At 39.2% G+C, this 21,565-nt stretch overlaps 1 pseudogene; it reads right to left on the bottom strand.

Annotated features, from left to right (window-relative positions):
• Positions 1 to 16,590: 16,590 nt before the first annotated feature.
• On the bottom strand, positions 16,591 to 16,678 carry LOC122216724 (annotated as a pseudogene).
• Positions 16,679 to 21,565: the final 4,887 nt, after the last annotated feature.

Genomic DNA, 21,565 nt, shown 5'->3' with positions numbered 1-21,565 from the left:
TGATCCCTTCCCCCAAAGACAGGGATCACAACAATTATGTATTATTTCTCTCAATTCAGTGGGTCAGAAATTTGAGCAAGTCTCAGCTGGGTTGTTCTGCTGCTCCATGTGGTGTTGATCAGGGTCATCACTCTGGTGCATTCAGCTGGTGACAGCACTGAACTGAAAGGTCCAGCTGGCTTCACTCAGGCTGGATCCCTAGGTGCTGCTGAACATGGCTTCTCTTTCCTGTGGTGTTTCATTGTCAGTTGTGCAGCGTGAGCTGCCTTGTAGCTGGGTGGAAAGATTCTCCAGTTGAGAGAAAGCAGAAGCTACCAGCCTTCTTCTGCCTGAACTCAGAAGTCCCAGAATGGTGCTTGTGCACATGCTGGTGGTTGGGGCCGTTACAGAGCCTGCTCAGGTCCCGGGGAAGGAGGGTGGGCTAGAGGGAGTGGTCATGGTGCCTGTCCTTGGAGATTACATAAGGGCCCCACTTCTCCACCAGCCTAGGGCTAGTCTTACTACCAGCCTAGGGCTAGTCCTACAGCCTAGGGCTATGTCCCACTTAAACTAGAAGCCTGTTCACAGGGTTGGCTTCTGGGGACCCCAACCTCAAGCAGGCAAATCTTGTTTTTAGACTTACTCTTGATTTTTCTAGTGTTCAATCCCAACTTAGGAAGGCAAATGATTTTATAAAAAACTTATTCTAACATGATATACAAACTCTACAGTGGAGAATTTGCCATGAACAGAGCTGAGTGACCTGGAGCACGAGGAGGCTAAACTGGTGACCTGTCAACTCAGGGCTCCTAACCACTGAATATCTGGAATGCATCTCCAAGGCAGCTCCCCAGAAACCTCCACCCTCTTCCAAGAGCACTTAACACCAAATGGGTCTAATTTCCTGATGGTGGAAATTCATCTTGTCTTCTCGTTTCTTGATCAGTCTTGCTAGAGTTTTATTAATTTTGTTAGTCTTCAAATAGCTAGCTTTTGGCTTTCTGGATTTTCTGTACTGCACCTTTATTTCCCATTTTATTGATTTCTTTTCTCATCTTATTTCTTTTCCTTCATTTTGTGGTTCCTCTTATGACTTCTGGATATGTTAGCTTAAGTTGTAGGGCCTCAGCCCTTCTTCTTTTCTACTATATGAATTAAAGGCTCTGTTGCATCCTGCAAGTTTCATGGATTATGGTTTATCTTAAATGCCAGCAAAAGGATTTTGGTCTCTGAAAACAGATTCCTGTGACTTAAGTTTACCCATATGCAATCCTGTTGGCTAAGAGCTAGAGGACCTCAAAGGAGGTTTCCTCATCCTGCTTTCAGAATGCAGAATACAATCTAGATCACAGTGAATACCTAGGACCCCATCTACTTGAACATGAACCAAAATGCCTCCTTTCATCTGTACAGCACTTCTCTTTTCAGGTTGTTTTCCCATGGATTTATTTGACTCTATTTTAATTGTTCCTTTTCATGGTCTGGTCCAGCCTGACCAGCCTGCCTGGTTCACACTTTGCCTGAGCTACTATTCTTGGAGGATTCTGTGCTGCCCTTTCAGGCCAGCAATGACGGTGGCCTTTCGTGGCTTCACCTCAAGCTGGAGCTGACTTATGTCTGCTCTTGACTTGCTTCCTTGGCAACAACCCCTATTTACCCCTGATATGATACTGCTTTAGACTGCCCTTCTAATACCCTGCCTGGTCCAGCCCAGCCCAGTCCCCTGAACCTTGTACCTCACAAAAGTTGCCATGGCTCACAGCAGGCTTCAGTTAAACAGGTCTTACAAGTTGGTCTCAGACAATGACAACCGTATACAATGGACAGTTTGGGAATTAAAACTCTCTTTTAGTTTGGGTCCTCTAGAGGCAGAGCCTCAAGCAGGCATTATGGCACATATGAATGGTTGAGGGAGGGTTCTCAATAAGGGAGGGGGCCAGACAGGTAGGGAAAGGGAAGGAGCCCACCAAAGATGTGGTCTTCAGTTGTGGCCTGATCCATGGGATGGGTATAGGGGCTTTGGAGCACTATCTAGGCTGCAGTATCGTTCCCCTTGGGGCAAGGGGTCGGACTTTTGTGCCTATATGACAACCATTCATTAGTTGGGAGCTGCCTGGGATAGGAAGTGAAGGCTCTAACTTCCCAGGTGAGGCAGATTTATCAGAGTAAGGCAGTTCTCCAGAGAAGGCGGGAAGCTGTGGGTGGTCAGCAGCTCATGTTTCCAACAGCATCAAGGCTGCGTGTGCTTCCCAGTACTGGGAATCTGAGTGGGGCACCAACAGCATTCACCACCATAGCCTGTTTTGCCGAAGAGCATATCAAAAGTTCAATGACTGCCCCAGTCAGAAGGCTAGTAACTTTTGGAATCAGGGATAGAATATTCAGATACATATTGCAGCACAGGGCTTTTCTCCTAAGACCTCACTGATAGCACTGGGCTATGGGTATGTCAATTGGTTTCATTCACTTTGAAATCACAGCCTCACCCCTTTTATGGTATGCATTGCTTAGCTATTCTGATATTTGTGGTGTAAAATATCATCTTCAATCCATAACTAATTGAACCTGGATGTCCCTAGATCTCACAGGCTGTGGGTATACATGAGGTCATGTTGACATTAGTAGCCAATTAAGCAAGCAATTAGGTTCAATCTCTTTAACTTTACGACTCTGTTTGGAATAGAGTCAGTTATTTCAGAGGGTTCCCAGAGAAGTGCCTCATATGTGCTTGTTAAAAACTCTGACCTATTGCTCTCAGCTGTCCCTCCTCATTCTGTGACTTTGGGTCAACGCTTCATCTCATTGCTATTGGTACCACTATCAATTGATTGCAATTGATGGAAGAGTGTGGATATTTTCATTTAAGATGAAAATGAAACAGTGGAGATGTATATTGAAACTTTTCTCATTTATCAATTACATAAGTGATTTCTTTCTGAATCAAATACTAGGTTTTGAAAGATAAAAGAATACGTCCTCAGTTTTTCTATGCAGTTCATAATGTAATGGCTACAGAGAAAACTAAAGTTTAATCTGCATTATACACATTTTTTCAACTACTTTTTAACGTTTATTTATTTTTGAGACAGAGAGAGACAGAGCATGAATGGGGGAGGGTCACAAAGAGAGGGAGACACAGAATCTGAAACAGGCTCCAGGCTCTGAGCTGTCAGCACAGAGCCCGACGCGGGGCTCAAACCCACGGACTGTGAGATCACGACCTGAGCCGAAGTCGGATGCTTAACCGACCAAGCCACCCAGGCTCCCCTCAACTACTTTTTAAAGCTTAAGCCCTGATATGAGCCACAAATATTATTTCTCCTTTAACTTGACTTATTTGGTCATGCAGATGGTTTTCACTATATTCATTTCCATCTTTTTCTTAACTTCTGGATTTTGAGTCACCATTAGGAAAGTAACATCTCCTACAGTTATTTTAAAAATCTTTTTTTTTTTTTTTTTAGTATTTCAACTTAAATTTTTTTTAACATTTAAATCTTTGACCCATTTGGATTTAACTCTGATGTAAGGTAATGATGGATCAAGCTTTATTTATTTTCAGATGGCTACTCAGTTGTCCCAACTATTGCATAGTTCACTTATTCGCCACTGATCTGAAATGCCTCCCTGATCACATATTACTTTCTTTTATATTTGGGAGTCTATTACTGGATCTTCTATTCTGGATCTGCATGCCAGTATCACACTATTTTAATTACTGAAGCTTCATAAAAGATCAAACATCATATGCTCTAATCCCCAACTAATATAATACATTTTGGATTTTTTCTCACTATTTAAGAAATTGTTTTTCCATATAAACTTAAAAATTAACCAGATAATCTAGTTTTTAAAAGCCTTAATGTTATTTGCTTTGTGTTAAATTTCTAAATTAATCTGAACAGAAATGACATCTTTATAATACTGACATTTCTATCTTTCCATTTCTTAAGTTTTCTCTTTACCCTCCATTGATATTTTAGTTTTCTTCAAAGAGGCCGTGAACATTTCTTATGTAAGTGGTTCACCTGTACTAATGCTTTTACAAGCAGGGCCTTCTGTTATGTATTTGATCTGGTTGCTATTTGTATTTATGAAAGTTGCTGCTTTCTACGCATTAATTTCGTATCTTCTTTGCTGGATTTTTATATTGTTTGTTGTAGTTTTTCAAGCGTGTCATGGAATCTAAAGAGTGTCTATTGTGGATAGCATTATATACTTGAATCACGTTTTTTTTTAATTCATTCTGCCAACCTCTGACTTTTAGTTGGAAAAATTGATCCATTTTCATTGAATATAATTGTTAATATGAGAGCATTTATATCTGCCAAGTTGCTCTTTGTTTTCCATATGTCTTAGGTGGGGTTTTTGTTATTCCTCAATTACTCTATTCCTGCCTTTTGCATTTAATAGATATTTTCTGGTGTACCATTTTGATGCCTTTGCTGTTTCTATACTTTCTATTTCTGGCTTATTTACTTATTAATTCCTTGGAAATTGCCAATAACATCTTAATTTACATCAATGTAATTTGGATTAATAGCAACTTAATTTCAGTAATGTATAAAAATTTGCTCCTATAAAGTTCCATCTCTCCTCTCTTTTTATGTTTTTATTGTAACAAATTACATCTTCACACATTACCCAACAACTTACATTTTTCATTATTATGTTATACAGTTGTCTTTTAAGTCTAAGAAAAGGAATTACAAACTAAAAATACATTTATACTGTCTTATATTTACCTATGTAATTACCCTTGCTGTTGCTCTTTATTTTCTTCATAAGGATTTGCTTTCCATTCATTTCTAGTCTGAAGGCCTCCCTTTAGAATTTCTTGTAGGCAGATCTGCTAGCAATGAACTCTCTCAGTTTTGTTTATCCAGGAATGTCTTAATTTCTTTTTCATTTTTGAAGGATAATTTTGTCAAACAGAATTCTTCACTGGCAATTTTTTTGTTTCATCACTTGATGGTTTTTTATACCATTTTTAAAATTCAAGTATGATTAACATGCAGTGTTGTATTAGTTTCAGGTATACATTATAATGATTCAACATTTCTATATATTTTTAAGTGCTCATCAGAATAAGCACTCTTAGTTTCCTTTATCTGTTTTACCTATTCCCTGCCTCCATCTACCCTCTAGCAACCATCAGTTTGTTCTTTGTATATTAGAATATGATATTGTCGTTGTTGTTTATCTCTTTTTGTTGTTGTTTTTCTTTCTTAAATTCTACATCTGGCTAAAATCAAATGGTATTTGTTTCTCTCTGACTGATTTATTCCACTTAGCTTTACAACCTCTAGATCCATACATGTTGTAGCAAATGGCAAGATTTCATTATTTTTAATGGCTGGGTAATATTCCACTGTGTGTATGTTTGTGTGTCTGTGTATACGTATATATATACATATACACACACAGAGATACATATATACCACATCTTATTTATCCATTCATCTATCAATGGATATTTGGGCTGCTTCCCTTTCAGTACTTCGAATATGTCATCCCACAGCCATCTTGTCTTCATGTTTTCCTATGATAAATCAGCTGATAATTTTATTAAAGATCCTTTGTACATGATGAGTTCTCTCTTGCTAGATTTAAGATTTTTATCTTTGCTTTTGGCTTTTGACACTTTTATTTTAATGTGTTGAGATGCAAATCTCTGTGAGTTTATCTTGCTAGGAATTCATTGAGATCCTTGGATGTGTGGATTAAAGTTTTTAAAAATAAAACTTCAGTAGTTTTCAGATATTATTTCTTCAAATATCAACTTTGTCCCTTTTCTCTCTCTCCTCTTTTTCTTGGACTTTCATTATGTGTATATTGGTATCTTGATGGTGTCTCAAAGGTCTGTAAGGCTCTTCTCATTTTTCTTTTTCCTTTCTGCTTCCCAGACTGGATAATCTTGATTGACTTGATCGACTTGAAGATTGACAATCTTCAGGTTCACTGATTCTTTCTGCTGTCTCCTGAAATCTGTGGTTGAATACCTCTAGTTAATTTTTCCTTTTTTGTTATACTTTTCAACTCCAGAATTTGTTTGGTTCCTTTTATAACTTCTACATCCTTGTTGATATTCTATATTTATTGAGATATCATTTTCATACTTTCTTCTAGCTCTTTGTACATATTTAAAATATTTGATATAAGTCTTTGTCTAATAACTCCTGTGTTTGTGCTTCTTCTGGGACAGTTTCTACTGATTGCTTCCCCCACTTTATGTATCGGTCATACTTTTTTATTTGCATGCCTTATAAAATTTATTGAAAACTGGACACTTAAAGGAATATAATGTGGAAACTCTGAAAATTAGGTTCCCTCTCTCCTCAGGATTAGTTTTTGTTGCTCATTGTTGAAATTATTGTTTGTTTGTTTGTTTAATGAATTTTTTGAATAAATTCTCTAATCTCTGCATCTTTGTTATGTGTAGATACTGAAATCTCTACTCAGTGAGCTTATGGTAGATTAACGATTAGATAGCGATTTTCTCAAATGCCTGTAGCCTATAAGTCTCCAAGTATTTGCGTGGGGCCGCTGTGTGTGTGTGTTGTTACATGAGTTCATCACCCAGCCAGGTAGTTTACAATTCTGCCTTAGTCATTTCCTGCTTGTGTGGAGCCTCCAGGTTGGTCAGAAGTGAGAGCTTAGAGCCTTCTTAGGTGTTTGTTGAGCATGCTTACAGTTGCACCCACCCTAAGAGGCAAGTACCATTCTAGATTCCTCAGAATTCCTCAAGTGAGATCAAATAAAGACAAGCCATTTGTGTGGAGTTTTTCAGTGAACCACCATGACAAATAATCACAGTTATTTGGAACTAAGGTTCATTCTACTCCCTCTGGTACCAGGAATACAGACTATTATTTTCTGAGGCTAACACTGAGCTGGGGAGCTGAGAATTGGGGATCAAAATGCCCAAGGTTTCTATTCTTACCAAGATTCAGCAATATTTTTTTATGTTCCTAAGGATGCTAGAGACTTTGGTTAACTTACAGAGTTCTCAAAAACTTGATTCTGACAATTTTTACCATTTGATTCATTGTGTTTATGGAGGGTTGAACTTTCTGATATCCTTACTCTGCCATCTCCCACTGACACCATTTTTGTCTCTACTTCTTTTTTATACATCAGTCCACTCCTCTGTTGTATGTGCCCTGTTACTTCCAGCAGAGCTAAATGACTTTACAGTTCTTGTGCTAGTCATTCCCATTTTCTGAGTCTCTTAGTTCAAATTGCTGTGATAGAAAATCTGATTGAGGGGCACCTGGGTGGCTCAGTCGGTTAAGCGTCCGACTTCGGCTTAGGTCATGATTTCAGGGTCCGTGAGTTCGAGCCCCACGTCGGGCTCTGTGCTGACAGCTCAGAGCCTGGAGCCTGTTTCAGATTCTGTGTCTCCCTCTCTCTGACCCTCCCCGTTCATGCTCTGTCTCTCTCTGTCTCAAAAATAAATAAACATTAAAGAAAAAGAAAATCTGATTGAAACATCCCAGGCAATAGAATGACTCACTCTGTACTAGTCATCTATATTTGTAGTGGAAGACCATGTATAAATATGGCCCCCTGACCCCTTGTCTCATACAAGAGTTGTGTTGGGAGGTAGTGGCAAGGAAAAGGAAGGCAGGTAGTCTTGCATTTTTAGTACAGATTTCACAGTTAATTTCTCCCTCTGCACCAGTGACCCCATTCTCTCATGCATGTTCTGGAAACTTGTTTTTAGAAACACAACCTTCAGGGAACTCCTTTAAGGGCTAGGCTAGCACTCTCTTCCCACATTTCTGTCGTTCCTCGGGCCCTTTCTTTTATTCTGCCTGGGTCCTCTTCCTACAGAGCTGCTGAAGACCAAGAAAATCGCTTCCACCTTTCTCTGTAATACTGTTCTTGAAACAAGCATACAAAACTCTCCTTATTTTTCAAGAATGTTTACTCCTTTCAGAAGAAAGAGACATAGTTTAGTAAAAATTAAAGATTTAGCCTATCTCTTCTCATCTATTCTGCACCAATATTGTGCTGATCTTTGGGTATTGGTTACACCTTCACTTCCACCTGCCTTTGTGTCTTATCCTTTACTTTGGTCTTTGATATTGTGTGGTCTTTTAGCTCTCCAACTAGTTGTTAATTCCTCTTGACCTTGCACTGTCCCTAGTTTTTCTAGATTTTCTATTTTGAGTTATTTGCTACTATTTCTAGGGTGTAAGACCAGTGGTTACATTGATACATCAAATCTTTCACAAACAAATCATTTAGTGTTCACAAGAATCATATGAGAGTCAAAGTGAATGGTTTATCTTCTTTTTTTTAAATTGAAATCCAAGTTAGTTAACATATAGTGTAATTATAACTTCAGGAAGAATTTAGTGATTCATCACTTATGTATACACCCAGTGCTCATCCCAACAAGTGTCCTCTTAATGCCCTTCCCCCCTTTAGCACTTCTCCCCACTCAAACCCCACAGGCAACTCTCAGTTTGTTCTTAAATACAATTTAAGAATTTTTATGGTTTGCTTCCCTCTCTGTTTTATATTATTTTTGCTTCCCTTCCCTTATGTTCATCTGTTTTGCATCTTAAATTCCACATGTGAGTGAAATCATATATCTGTCCTTCTCTGACTGACTTATTTTGCTTAGCGTAATACACTCTAGTTCCATCCATGTCATTGCAAATGGCAAGATTTCATTCTTCTTGATTTCCAAGTAATATTCCATTGTGTATATCTATATCTATATCATCTATATCATCTATATCTATATCATCTATATCATCTATATCTATATCATCTACCAATCTTATGTATCTATTCATCAGTCAATGGACATTTGGGCTCTTTCCATAAATTGGCTATTGTTGATAGTGCTGCTATAAACATTGGGGTGCAAGTGCCCCTTCAAAACAGCATGTTTATATCCTTTGGATAAATACCTAGTAGGACAATTGCTGGGTCATAGGGCAGTTCTATTTTTAATTTTTTGAGGAACCTCCATACTGTTTTCCAGAGTGGATGCACCAGTTTTCATTCCCAACAGCAGTGCAAAAGAGATCCTCTTTGTCTGCATCCTCAGCAACATCTATTGTTTCCTGAGTTGTTAATGTTAGCCATTCTGACAGGTGTGAGGTGGTATCTCATTGTGGTTTTGATTTGTATTTCCCTGATGATGAGTGACATTGAGCATTTTTTCATGTGTCTGTTAGCCATCTGGATGTCTTCTTTGGAGAAGTGTCTATTCATGTCTTTTGCCCATTTTTTCACTGTATTATTTGTTTTTTGCAGATTGATTTTGATAAGTTCTTTATACATTTTGGATACTTATGCTTTATCTGATATGTCATTTGCAAATATCTTCTCCCATTCTGTCAGTTGCCTTTTAGTTTTGCTGATTGTTTCCTTCATTGTGCAGACGCTTTTTATTTTTTAATTTTTTTAATATATGAAATTTATTGTCAAATTGGTTTCCATACAACACCCAGTGCTCATCCCAAAAGATGCCCTCTTCAATACCCATCACCTACCTTCCCCTCCCTCCCACCCCCCATCAACCCTCAGTTTGTTCTCAGTTTTTAAGAGTCTCTTATGCTTTGGCTCTCTCCCTCTCTAAACTTTTTTTTTTCCTTACCCTCCCCCATGGGTTTCTGTTAAGTTTCTCAGGATCCACAAAAGAGTGAAAACATATGGTATCTGTCTTTCTCTGTATGGCTTATTTCACTTAGCATCACATTCTCCAGTTCCATCCACGTTGCTACAAAGCGCCATATTTCATTCTTTCTCATTGCCACGTAGTATTCCATTGTGTATATAAACCACAATTTCTTTATCCATTCATCAGTTGATGGACATTTAGGCTCTTTCCACAATTTGGCTATTGTTGAGAGTGCTGCTATAAACATTGGGGTACAAGTGCCCCTATGCATCAGTACTCCTGTATCCCTTGGGTAAATTCCTAGCAGTGCTATTGCTGGGTCATAAGGTAGGTCTATTTTTAATTTTTTGAGGAACCCCCACACTGTTTTCCAGAGTGGCTGCACCAGTTTGCATTCCCACCAACAGTGCAAGAGGGTTCCCGTTTCTCCACATCTTCTCCAGCATCTATAGTCTCCTGATTTGTTCATTTTGGCCACTCTGACTGGTGTGAGGTGGCATCTGAGTGTGGTTTTGATTTGTATTTCCCTGATGAGGAGCGACGTTGAGCATCTTTTCATGTGCCTGTTGGCCATCTGGATGTCTTCTTTAGAAAAGTTTCTATTCATGTTTTCTGCCCATTTTTTCACTGGATTATTTGTTTTTCAGGTGTGGAGTTTGGTGAGCTCTTTATAGATTTTAGATACTAGCCCTTTGTCCGCTATGTTATTTGCAAATATCTTTTCCCATTCCGTTGGTTGCCTTTTAGTTTTATTGATCGTTTCCTTTGCTGTGCAGTTTTTATCTTCATAAGGTCCTAATAGCTCATTTTTGCTTTTGTTCCCCTTACCTCCAGGGACAAGTCAAGTAAGAAGTTGCTGTGGCCAAGGTCAGAGAGGTTGTTGCCTATTTTCTCCTCGAGCATTTTGATGGCTTCCTGTCTTATGTTTAGGTCTTTGATCCATTTTGAGTTTATTTTTGTGTATGGTGTAAGAAAGTGGTCCGGGTTCATCCTTCTCTGTGTTGCTGTCCAGTTCCTAACACCATTTGCTGAAGAGACTGTCTTTTTTCCTTTGGATATTCTTTCTGCTTTGTCAAAGATTAGTTGGCCATACATTCGTGGGTCCATTTCTGGGCTCTCTATTCTGTTCCATTGATATATATATGTCTGTTCCTGTGCCAGTACCATACTGTCTTGATGATTACAGCTTTGTAATATAGCTTGAAGTCCAGGATTGTTATGCCTCCAGCTTTGGCTTTCTTTTTCAGGATTGCTTTGGCTATTCGGGGTCTTTTCTGCTTCCATACAAATTTTAGGATTGTTTGTTCTAGCTCTGTGAAGAATACTAATGTTATTTTGATAGGGGTTGCATTGAATATGTAGATTGCTTTGGGTAGTAGAGACATTTTAACAATATTTGTTCTTCCAATCTGTGAGCTTGGAATGTTTTTCCATTTTTTGGTGTCTTCTTCTATTTCTTTCATAAGCTTTCTATGGTTTTCAGTGTATAGATTTTTCACCCTTTAGTTAGATTTATTCCTAGATATTTTATGGGTTTTGGTGCAATTGTAAATAGGATCAATTTCTTGATTTCTCTTTCTGCTGCTTCATTATTGGTGTATAGAAATGCAACTGATTTCTATACATTGATTTTGTGTCCTGCCACTTTGATGAATTCATGTATCAGTTGTAGCTGTTTTCTGGTGGAGTCTTTTGGGTTTTCCACATGGAGTATCATATCATCTGCGAAGAGGTTAAGTTTCATTTCCTCCTTGGTGATTTGAATGCCTTTTATTTCTTTGTGTTGTCTGGTTATTGAGTCTAGGACTTCCAACACTATGTTGAACAACAGTGTTGAGAGTGGACATCATTGTTATGTTCCTGACCTTAGGGGGAAAGCTCTCAGTTTTTCCCCATTGAGGACGATATTAGTGTGGGTCTTTCATATATGACCTTTATGATCTTGATGTATGTTCCTTCTGTCCCTACTTTCTTGTCTTTTTTTTTTTTTTATATCAAGAAAGGATGCTGTAGGGGCACCTGGGTGCCTCAGTTGGTTAAGCATCCAACTTTGGCTCGGGTCATGATCTCACAGCTCATGAGTTTAAGCCCTGCATCAGGCTCTGTGCTGACAGCTCAGAGCCTGGAGCCTGCCTCAGATTCTGTGTGTGTGTGTGTGTGTGTATGTGTCTGCCTCTCCCCTGCTAGCACTCTGTCTGTCTCTCTCTCTCTCAAAAATAAGTAAGCCTTAAAAAAAAAAGAAAGGATGCTGTATTTTGTTGAATGCTTTTTTCTTAATCTATTGAGAGGATCATATGGTTTTTATCCTTTCTTTTATTAATGTGATGTATCACATTGATTGATTTGCAGATATTGAACCAGCTCTGCATTTCAGGAATAAATCCCACTTGATTGTGGTGGATAATTCTTTTTATGTATTGTTGGATTTGGTTTGATAGTATCTTGTTGAGACTTTTTGCATCCATGTTCATCAGGGAAATTGGTCTGTAGTTCTCCTTTTTAGTGGAGTCTTTGCCTGGTTTTGGAATCAAGGTAATGCTGGCCTCATAGAATTTGAGTTTGGAAGTTTCCTTACATTTCTTTCTTTTTTTTTTTTTTTGGAGCAGTTTCAAAAGAATAGGTGTCAACTCTTCTTTAAATGTTTGGTAAAATTCCCCTTGAAAGCCATATGGCCCAGGATTCTTATTTCTCGGGAGATTTTTGGTTACTTATTCAATTTCATTACTGGTAATGGGTTTGTTCAAATTTCCTATTTGTTTCTGCTTCAGTTTTGGTAGTTTATATTTTTCTAGGAATTTGTCCATTTCTTCCATATTGCCCAATTTGTTGGGATATAATTGCTCATAATATTCACTTATTATTGTTTGTATTTCTGCAGCATTGATTGTGATCCCTCCTCTTTAATTATTTATTTATTTGGGTCCTTTCCTTTTTCTTTTTGATCAAACTGACTACGGGTTTATCAATTTTGTTAATTCTTTCAAAGAATCATCTCCTGGTTTCATTGATCTATTCTACTCTTTTTTTTTTTTCAATTTTAAATTTAAAAAAAATTTTTAACGTTTTTATTTATTTTTGAGACAGAGAGAGACAGAGCATGAATGGGGGAGAGTCAGAGAGAGAGGGAGACACAGAATCTGAAACAGGCTCCAGGCTCTGAGCTGTCAGCACAGAGCCCGACACGGGGCTCGAACTCACAGACCGTGAGATCATGACCTGAGCCGAAGTCGGACGCTTAACCAACTGAGCCACCCAGGCGCCCCTTTTTTTTCAATTTTAATATCATTGTTCTCTGCTCTAATCTTTATTATTTCCCTTATTCTGCTGGTTTTGGGTTTATTTGCTGTTCTTTATCCAGCTCTTTTAGGTGTAAGGTTAGGTTGTTGTGTATTTGAGACTTTTCTTCCTTCTTTTGGAAGGCCTGGATTGCTATATGCTCTCCTTTTATGACGACCTTTTCTGCATCCCAGAGGTTTTGGGATGTGTTTTCATTTTCATTGGCTTGCATGTACTTTCTAATTTCCTCTTTAATTTCTTGGCTTAGCCATTTATTCTTTAGTAGGATGTTCTTTAATCTTCAAGTGTGAATAGTTTATCTTAATGTTAGCTATTGGTCTGTGTAGTAGGTGATACTGATACTCTCTGCTCATAGCCCATTGGTTCACATTAGCAGTCACTTGTAGCTTGAGTAAACTCTTCTTATATAGGCTGATGGCTTTCTACCTCAAACTCTTTTCCTGAGTCCTTCATCTGGTTATAGGACAGTCTTAGCCTACAAGGTGGTCATGCTGGAAGTATTGGAGAATGAATCCTCCCAGGAGCAGCCCTCAAGCAATGATAGGTGGGGGTTAATGAATAATACCCTGACTTGCTCAGGAGGACAACTCTGAAGTGTTTGAGATGATCCCAGAGGTCCCAGTAAGATTGAACTCCAGTTGTTCATAGCATTACCCTGCTCTTCACCACTTTGTATTGGTTCTTTCTCTTCCCTCACTTCCTTTCTTCCCCATGGTATTTCCTGGAATTGCTTCTCAAATTACTTGCTCCCAAATTCTTGTCTCAGGGTCAGCTGTTGGAGGAGCTCAAACCAAAATAGTTGGATAAATAGCTTCACTCAAAGTCACTGACAGCAATGCTACAGTAGAGAAAAAGAGGCTATGATTACCCTTTTGTCCAGATACAACATTGAAAGTGTTCTACACATACCCTAGTATGGGCCTGAGTTGGGGAGACATCCTGATGTTTGGAGAGAATTCAGAGAACTGAGATTAATTTCTGACTATCTCATGAAGTCACTAAGATTTTTGTGAGGGGAGGATTGTGTCTAATCAGAGCTTGCCAGGAGGTTTTCATAAAGCAGAAAGTACAGGTATGCCCATTTTATGTAAGGAAACTGCTGCACAAGTAGAAAATCTTCATCAACTTTTAGACCAACATAAGGGGTACTGATGTGGTCTCACCAAAAGCCACATTATTATCACTTTCAAGTCAATAGCCACTTAAGAGTCCTCATGTTTTTCAAGAGCTTGTTGCAAGGTGATGATGAGAACAACTTGACTAAGCATTACTTACCGTCATGGTGAGTTGTAAGGCCAGCTGAAGGTGCCCTCTTGATCACAATGGCTCATTAGGTAGTTGAAGATAGAAGAGTCTCAAGCAGACCCATCCAGGTGTATAATGGGGTTACAAGAAACACCAGCTGCTGAGAGGTTAGAGAAGCTTTGGAGAAAATTATCTGGGACCTCAGATACACTACTAGAAAAGCAAATTGAAAGTTATTGGTTCAGTTATGTGTGCCCAGCTCCATGACACTTTTTTCAAAGGAGAGATTCTACAAGTTCATGTTGGTACTTCTGGAGGAAAAAGCATGGGAAGGATTGAAAAGAGAAAAGACACCACAATGCTACCATTTGTGTTCAAGAAGTGGAGAAATACGATTAAGAGAGAAACTCTTTGGGGTACCTGGGTGGCTCAGTTGGTTGGGTGTCCAACTTCGGCTCAGGTCATGATTTCACGGTCTGTGAGTTCAAGCTCTGTGCTGACAGCTTGGAGCCTGGAGCTTGCATCGGATTCTATGTCTCCCTCTCTCTCTACCCCTTCCCCACTCATGCTCTGTCTCTGTCTCTCAAAAAATGAATAAATTTTATTTATTTTATTTTTAAAATAAATTTTAACAAATTAAAAAAAGAGAGACTCTTTATGTCAGATATCTCATTTACAACCATTTACTGCCTCATGTCAGGAAGGAAAGGACACTTATCAGAGAGGATAGAGGATGATCTGTTATGTTGTTTCACGTATGCTTTCCTATAATATGAGTCTATAAGCTATTATCCTCCATTTTATTAGTAAGGGAATTAAGGCTCAGAGAGAAGGTGTGACAACGAAGATGTAAGGAAATATTGAGTACCGGTTACCTCTAGTCCTATCCAGTCCTTAAGGTGAACTCCTATTCCCCAGACCCTGGGATTGCCTAATAGCAAAGTGGCAGACCTCACAGGTGTGATGGTGGTGATGGAGGCCAGCCCTGCTCTGCCCCTCTCCAGTGTCACCTCCTCCTCTAAGCTGGGGACCCAGGTCTCCTTTCCAGCACCTGCCATTTTACCTGGTCCTGGTTCTGCTTATGTGTTCTCACTGTGCAGATTGTTTATTCTCCAAGCCCTGCCTCTTCTGTAAAATGAAAATTTGATTATTTTCTAAAGGGGATTTAAATAAATGCTTTACATTCGTAAATATCAAAATGGAAAACCTGAATTCATCTTGGTTCTCCTTCTACCTCCAAGAAGAGAAAGAACTCTCCAGGGCCAAGGTTTTTTACTTTCACCTAATTCTGTCCCACTCCCACTGCACTGTAGAAGCTGGAAGTCTGAAAACTAAACTTCTTAGCCTCTCCAGGCTCCCTTGCAGCTAGGATTCTAAATTCAATTTTTTCCAGTGTTATTTATTCATGCAAAATTTGGATGGTGGAAGGGATGTGGAGGGTACCTCTGCAGAGATGATGGTTGACAGGCAGCCTGTGACCTCCCAGTTTGCAGTGATGTGTGTGAGAAGACTGTTCTGGTGGCATTTGTGAGGGCAGGAGGGAACATAGTCTCATGACCTCCTGCTGCAGCAGTGTGGTCCAGTGGTAGCCCCTGCCTTCCTTACCTCCAGCTCTTCCACAGCTGTTGTGAGCACTGAGGTCCCTTATTAAATGCATTCTAATAGTACCTGCTTACCAGTCCTCCTGCTGGCCCTCTGTTCTGGTTGCCATAGCTATATAACAAACCATTCCCAAACTTAGTGTCATGAAGTAATAATTTTATTTTGCTTACACACAAAAAAAGGCATAGTAGGTATGGCTTGTCTCTGCTCTATGATGTGGGATGAATGAAGCTATGAAGACTTAATGGCTAAGGGTAACTAACCAGTTGGGGGCTGGAGTCACTTAGAGGCCTCCTTACCCACAGGTTTGGTAGTTGATGCTAGCAAGGCTAGAACTTCAGCTGGGACTGTCAATCAGAGCACCCACATGGGGCCGCCCCACACAGCCAGGGCTTCCTCCCAGCATGGTAGCCTTGGGTTGATCAGACTCCTTATATGGCAGCTATGGCTCCCACAGTGAATGTCCCAAGAGAAACAGGTGAAGCTTCCCAGGCTTTTCCAACCTCAGAGGTCACACCTTAACCACTCTCACTGCATTCTTCAGGTTGAAGCAATCACAAGCTGGTCCAGACTCAAAGGGGAGGGGATACAGTCTATATCTCTAGATGGGAGGGGCCTCAAAGAATGTGTGGCCTTAATTTAAAACCCCTTAACCCTCTTTCCACAAAGAATCTAGTAATTATGTTTTTTCCAGTTTTACTGAGAAATAGTTGACATGCATCATGGTATAAGTTTAAGGCATACAGTGTGATGGTTTGATTTACACATATTGTGAAATGGTTACCTCAAGAGGTTCAGCAAACATCCATCTTCCCACGTAGACACAAAATATGCATTGTTTCCCAAATTTGTATGTATTTCTTACATAAGGGCCATGCTAGTCTTCTCTGTGTCCTTCCAATTTTATTTTATTTTTTTTCTTCTTTTTTTTTATTTTTTATTTTTTTAATATATGAAATTTACTGTCAAATTGGTTTCCATACAACACCCAGTGCTCATCCCAAAAGGTGCCCTCCTCAATACCCATCACCCACCCTGCCCTCCCTCCCACCCCCCATCAACCCTCAGTTTGTTCTCAGTTTTTAACAGTCTCTTATGCTTTGGCTCTCTCCCACTCTAACCTCTTTTTTTTTTTCCCTTCCCCTCCCCCATGGGTTTCTGTTACGTTTCTCAGGATCCACATAAGAGTGAAACCATATGGTATCTGTCTTTCTCTGTATGGCTTATTTCACTTAGCATCACACTCTCCAGTTCCATCCATGTTGCTACAAAAGGCCATATTTCATTCTTTCTCATTGCCACGTAGTATTCCATTGTGTATATAAACCACAATTTCTTTATCCATTCATCAGTTGATGGACATTTAGGCTCTTTCCACAATTTGGCTATTGTTGAGAGTGCTGCTATAAACATTGGGGTACAAGTGCCCCTATGCATCAGTACTCCTGTATCCCTTGGGTAAATTCCTAGCAGTGCTATTGCTGGGTCATAGGGTAGGTCTATTTTTAATTTTCTGAGGAACCTCCACACTGCTTTCCAGAGCGGCTGCACCAATTTGCATTCCCACCAACAGTGCAAGAGGGTTCCCGTTTCTCCACATCCTCTCCAGCATCTATAGTCTCCTGATTTGTTCATTTTGGCCACTCTGACTGGCATGAGGTGATATCTGAGTGTGGTTTTGATTTGTATTTCCCTGATAAGGAGCGACGTTGAACATCTTTTCATGTGCCTGTTGGCCATCTGGATGTCTTCTTTAGAGAAGTGTCTCTTCATGTTTTCTGCCCATTTCTTCACTGGGTTATTAGTTTTTCAGGTGTGGAGTTTGATGAGCTCTTTATAGATTTTGGATACTAGCCCTTTGTCCGATATGTCATTTGCAAATATCTTTTCCCATTCCGTTGGTTGCCTTTTCGTTTTGTTGATTGTTTCCTTTGCTGTGCAGAAGCTTTTTATCTTCATAAGGTCCCAGTAATTCACTTTTGCTTTTAATTCCCTTGCCTTTGGGGATGTGCCAAGTAAGAGATTGCTACGGCTGAGGTCAGAGAGATCTTTTCCTGCTTTCTCCTCTAAGGTTTTGATGGTTTCCTGTCTCACATTCAGGTCCTTTATCCATTTTGAGTTTATTTTTGTGAATGGTGTGAGAAAGTGGTCTAGTTTCAACCTTCTGCATGTTGCTGTCCAATTCTCCCAGCACCATTTGTTAAAGAGACTGTCTTTTTTCCATTGGCTATTCTTTCCTGCTTTGTCAAAGATGAGTTGGCCATACGTTTGTGGGTCTAGTTCTGGGGTTTCTATTCTATTCCATTGGTCTGTGTGTCTGTTTTTATGCCAATACCATGCTGTCTTGATGATTACAGCTTTGTAGTAGAGGCTAAAGTCTGGGATTGTGATGCCTCCTGCTTTGGTCCTCTTCTTCAAAATTACTTTGGTTATTCGGGGCCTTTTGTGTTTCCATATGAATTTTAGGAGTGCTTGTTCTAGTTTCGAGAAGAATGCTGGTGCAATTTTGATTGGGATTGCATTGAATGTGTAGATAGCTTTGGGTAATATTGACATTTTGACAATATTTATTCTTCCAATCCATGAGCAGGGAATGTCTTTCCATTTCTTTATATCTTCTTCAATTACCTGCATAAGCTTTCTATAGTTTTCAGCATACAGATCTTTTACATCTTTGGTTAGATTTATTCCTAGGTATTTTATGCTTCTTGGTGCAATTGTGAATGGGATCAGTTTCTTCATTTGTCTTTCTGTTGCTTCATTGTTAGTGTATAAGAATGCAACTGATTTCTGTACATTGATTTTGTATCCTGCAACTTTGCTGAATTCATGTATCAGTTCTAGCAGACTTTTGGTGGAGTCTATCGGATTTTCCATGTATAATATCATGTCATCTGCAAAAAGCAAAAGCTTGACTTCATCTTTCCCAATTTTGATGGCTTTGATTTCCTTTTGTTGTCTGATTGCTGATGCTAGAACTTCCAGCACTATGTTAAACAACAGCGGTGAGAGTGGGCATCCCTGTCGTGTTCCTGATCTCAGGGAAAAAGCTCTCAGTTTTTCCCCGCTGAGGATGATGTTAGCTGTGGGCTTTTCATAAATGGCTTTTATGATCTTTAAGTATGTTCCTTCTATCCCGACTTTCTCCAGAGTTTTTATTAAGAAAGGGTGCTGGATTTTGTCAAAGGCCTTTTCTGCATCGATTGACAGGATCATATGGTTCTTCTCTTTTTTTTTTGTTAATGTGATGTATCACGTTGATCGATTTGCGAATGTTGAACCAGCCCTGCATCCCAGGAATGAATCCCACTTGATCATGGTGAATAATTCTTTTTATATGCTGTTGAATTCGATTTGCTAGTATCTTATTGAGAATTTTTGCATCCATATTCATCAGGGATATTGGCCTGTAGTTCTCTTTTTTTACTCTGTCTCTGTCTGGTTTAGGAATCAAAGTAATACTGGCTTCATAGAATGAGTCTGGAAGTTTTCCTTCCCTTTCTATTTCTTGGAATAGCTTGAGAAGGATAGGTATTATTTCTGCTTTAAACGTCTGGTAGAACTCCCCTGGGAAGCCATCTGGTCCTGGACTCTTATTTGTTGGGAGATTTTTGATAACCGATTCGATTTCTTCGCTGGTTATGGGTCTGTTCAAGCTTTCTATTTCCTCGTGATTGAGTTTTGGAAGAGTATGGGTGTTTAGGAATTTGTCCATTTCTTCCAGGTTGTCCAATTTGTTGGCATATAATTTTTCATAGTATTCCCTGATAATTGTTTGTATCTCTGAGGGATTGGTTGTAATAATTCCATTTTCATTCATGATTTTATCTATTTGGGTCATCTCCCTTTTCTTTTTGAGAAGCCTGGCTAGAGGTTTGTCAATTTTGTTTATTTTTTCAAAAAACCAACTCTTGGTTTCGTTGATCTGCTCTACAGTTTTTTTAGATTCTATATTGTTTATTTCTGCTCTGATCTTTATTATTTCTCTTCTTCTGCTGGGTTTAGGCTGCCTTTGCTGTTCTGCTTCTATTTCCTTTAGGTGTGCTGTTAGATTTTGTATTTGGGATTTTTCTTGTTTCTTGAGATAGGCCTGGATTGCAATGTATTTTCCTCTCAGGACTGCCTTCGTTGCGTCCCAAAGCGTTTGGATTGTTGTATTTTCATTTTCGTTTGTTTCCATATATTTTTTAATTTCTTCTCTAATTGCCTGGTTGACCCACTCATTCGTTAGTAGGGTGTTCTTTAACCTCCACGCTTTTGGAGGTTTTCCAGACTTTTTCCTGTGGTTGATTTCAAGCTTCATAGCATTGTGGTCTGAAAGTATGCATGGTATAATTTCAATTCTTGTAAACTTATGAAGGGCTGTTTTGTGACCCAGTATATGATCTATCTTGGAGAATGTTCCATGTGCACTCGAGAAGAAAGTATATTCTGTTGCTTTGGGATGCAGAGTTCTAAATATATCTGTCAAGCCCATCTGATCCAATGTATCATTCAGGGCCCTTGTTTCTTTATTGACTGTGTGTCTAGATGATCTATCCATTTCTGTAAGTGGGGTGTTAAAGTCCCCTGCAATTACCACATTCTTATCAATAAGGTTGCTTATGTTTATGAGTAATTGTTTTATATATCTGGGGGCTCTGGTATTCGGCGCATAGACATTTATAATTGTTAGCTCTTCCTGATGGATAGACCCTGTAATTATTATATAATGCCCTTCTTCATCTCTTGTTACAGCCTTTAATTTAAAGTCTAGTTTGTCTGATATAAGTATGGCTACTCCAGCTTTCTTTTGGCTTCCAGTAGCATGATAAATAGTTCTCCATCCCCTCACTTTCAATCTAAAGGTGTCCTCAGATCTAAAATGAGTCTCTTGTAGACAGCAAATAGATGGGTCTTGTTTTTTTATCCATTCTGATACCCTATGTCTTTTGGTTGGCGCATTTAATCCATTTACATTCAGTGTTATTATAGAAAGATACGGGTTTAGAGTCATTGTGATGTCTGTATGTTTTATGCTTGTAGTGATGTCTCTGGTACTTTGTCTCACAGGATCCCCCTTAGGATCTCTTGTAGGGCTGGTTTCATGGTGACAAATTCCTTCAGTTGGAATTTGGGAAGACCTTTATCTCTCCTTCTATTCTAAATGACAGACTTGCTGGATAAAGGATTCTCAGCTGCATATTTTTTCTGTTTAGCACACTGAAGATATCGTGCCAAGCCCTCTGGCCTGCCAAGTTTCAAAAGAGAGATCTGTCACGAGTCTTATAGGTCTCCCTTTATATGTGAGGGCACGTTTATCCCTTGCTGCTTTCAGAATTTTCTCTTTATCCTTGTATTTTGCCAGTTTCACTATGATATGTCGTGCAGAAGATCGATTCAAGTTACATCTGAAGGGAGTTCTCTGTGCCTCTTGGATTTCAATGCCTTTTTCCTTCCCCAGTTCAGGGAAGTTCTCAGCTATAATTTCTTCAAGTACCCCTTCAGCCCCTTTCCCTCTCTCTTCCTCCTCTGGGATACCAATTATGTGTATATTATTTCTTTTTAGTGTATCACTTAGTTCTCTAATTTTTCCCTCATACTCCTGGATTTTTTTATCTCTCTTTCTCTCAGCTTCCTCTTTTTCCATAACTTTATCTTCTAGTTCACCTATTCTCTCCTCTGCCTCTTCAATCCGAGCTGTCGTCATTTCCATTTTGTTTTGCATTTCGTTTAAAGCGCTTTTCAGCTCCTCGTGACTGTTCCTTAGTCCCTTGATCTCCGTGGCAAGAGATTCTCTGCTGTCCTCTATACTGTTTT

Source organism: Panthera leo, chromosome A3, assembly GCF_018350215.1.
Source record: "Panthera leo isolate Ple1 chromosome A3, P.leo_Ple1_pat1.1, whole genome shotgun sequence".
In the NCBI taxonomy this organism is placed as follows: Eukaryota; Metazoa; Chordata; class Mammalia; order Carnivora; family Felidae; genus Panthera; species Panthera leo.
The sequence above is the reverse complement of the archived record's forward strand: the minus strand, read 5'-3'. Positions and strand labels throughout refer to the sequence as shown.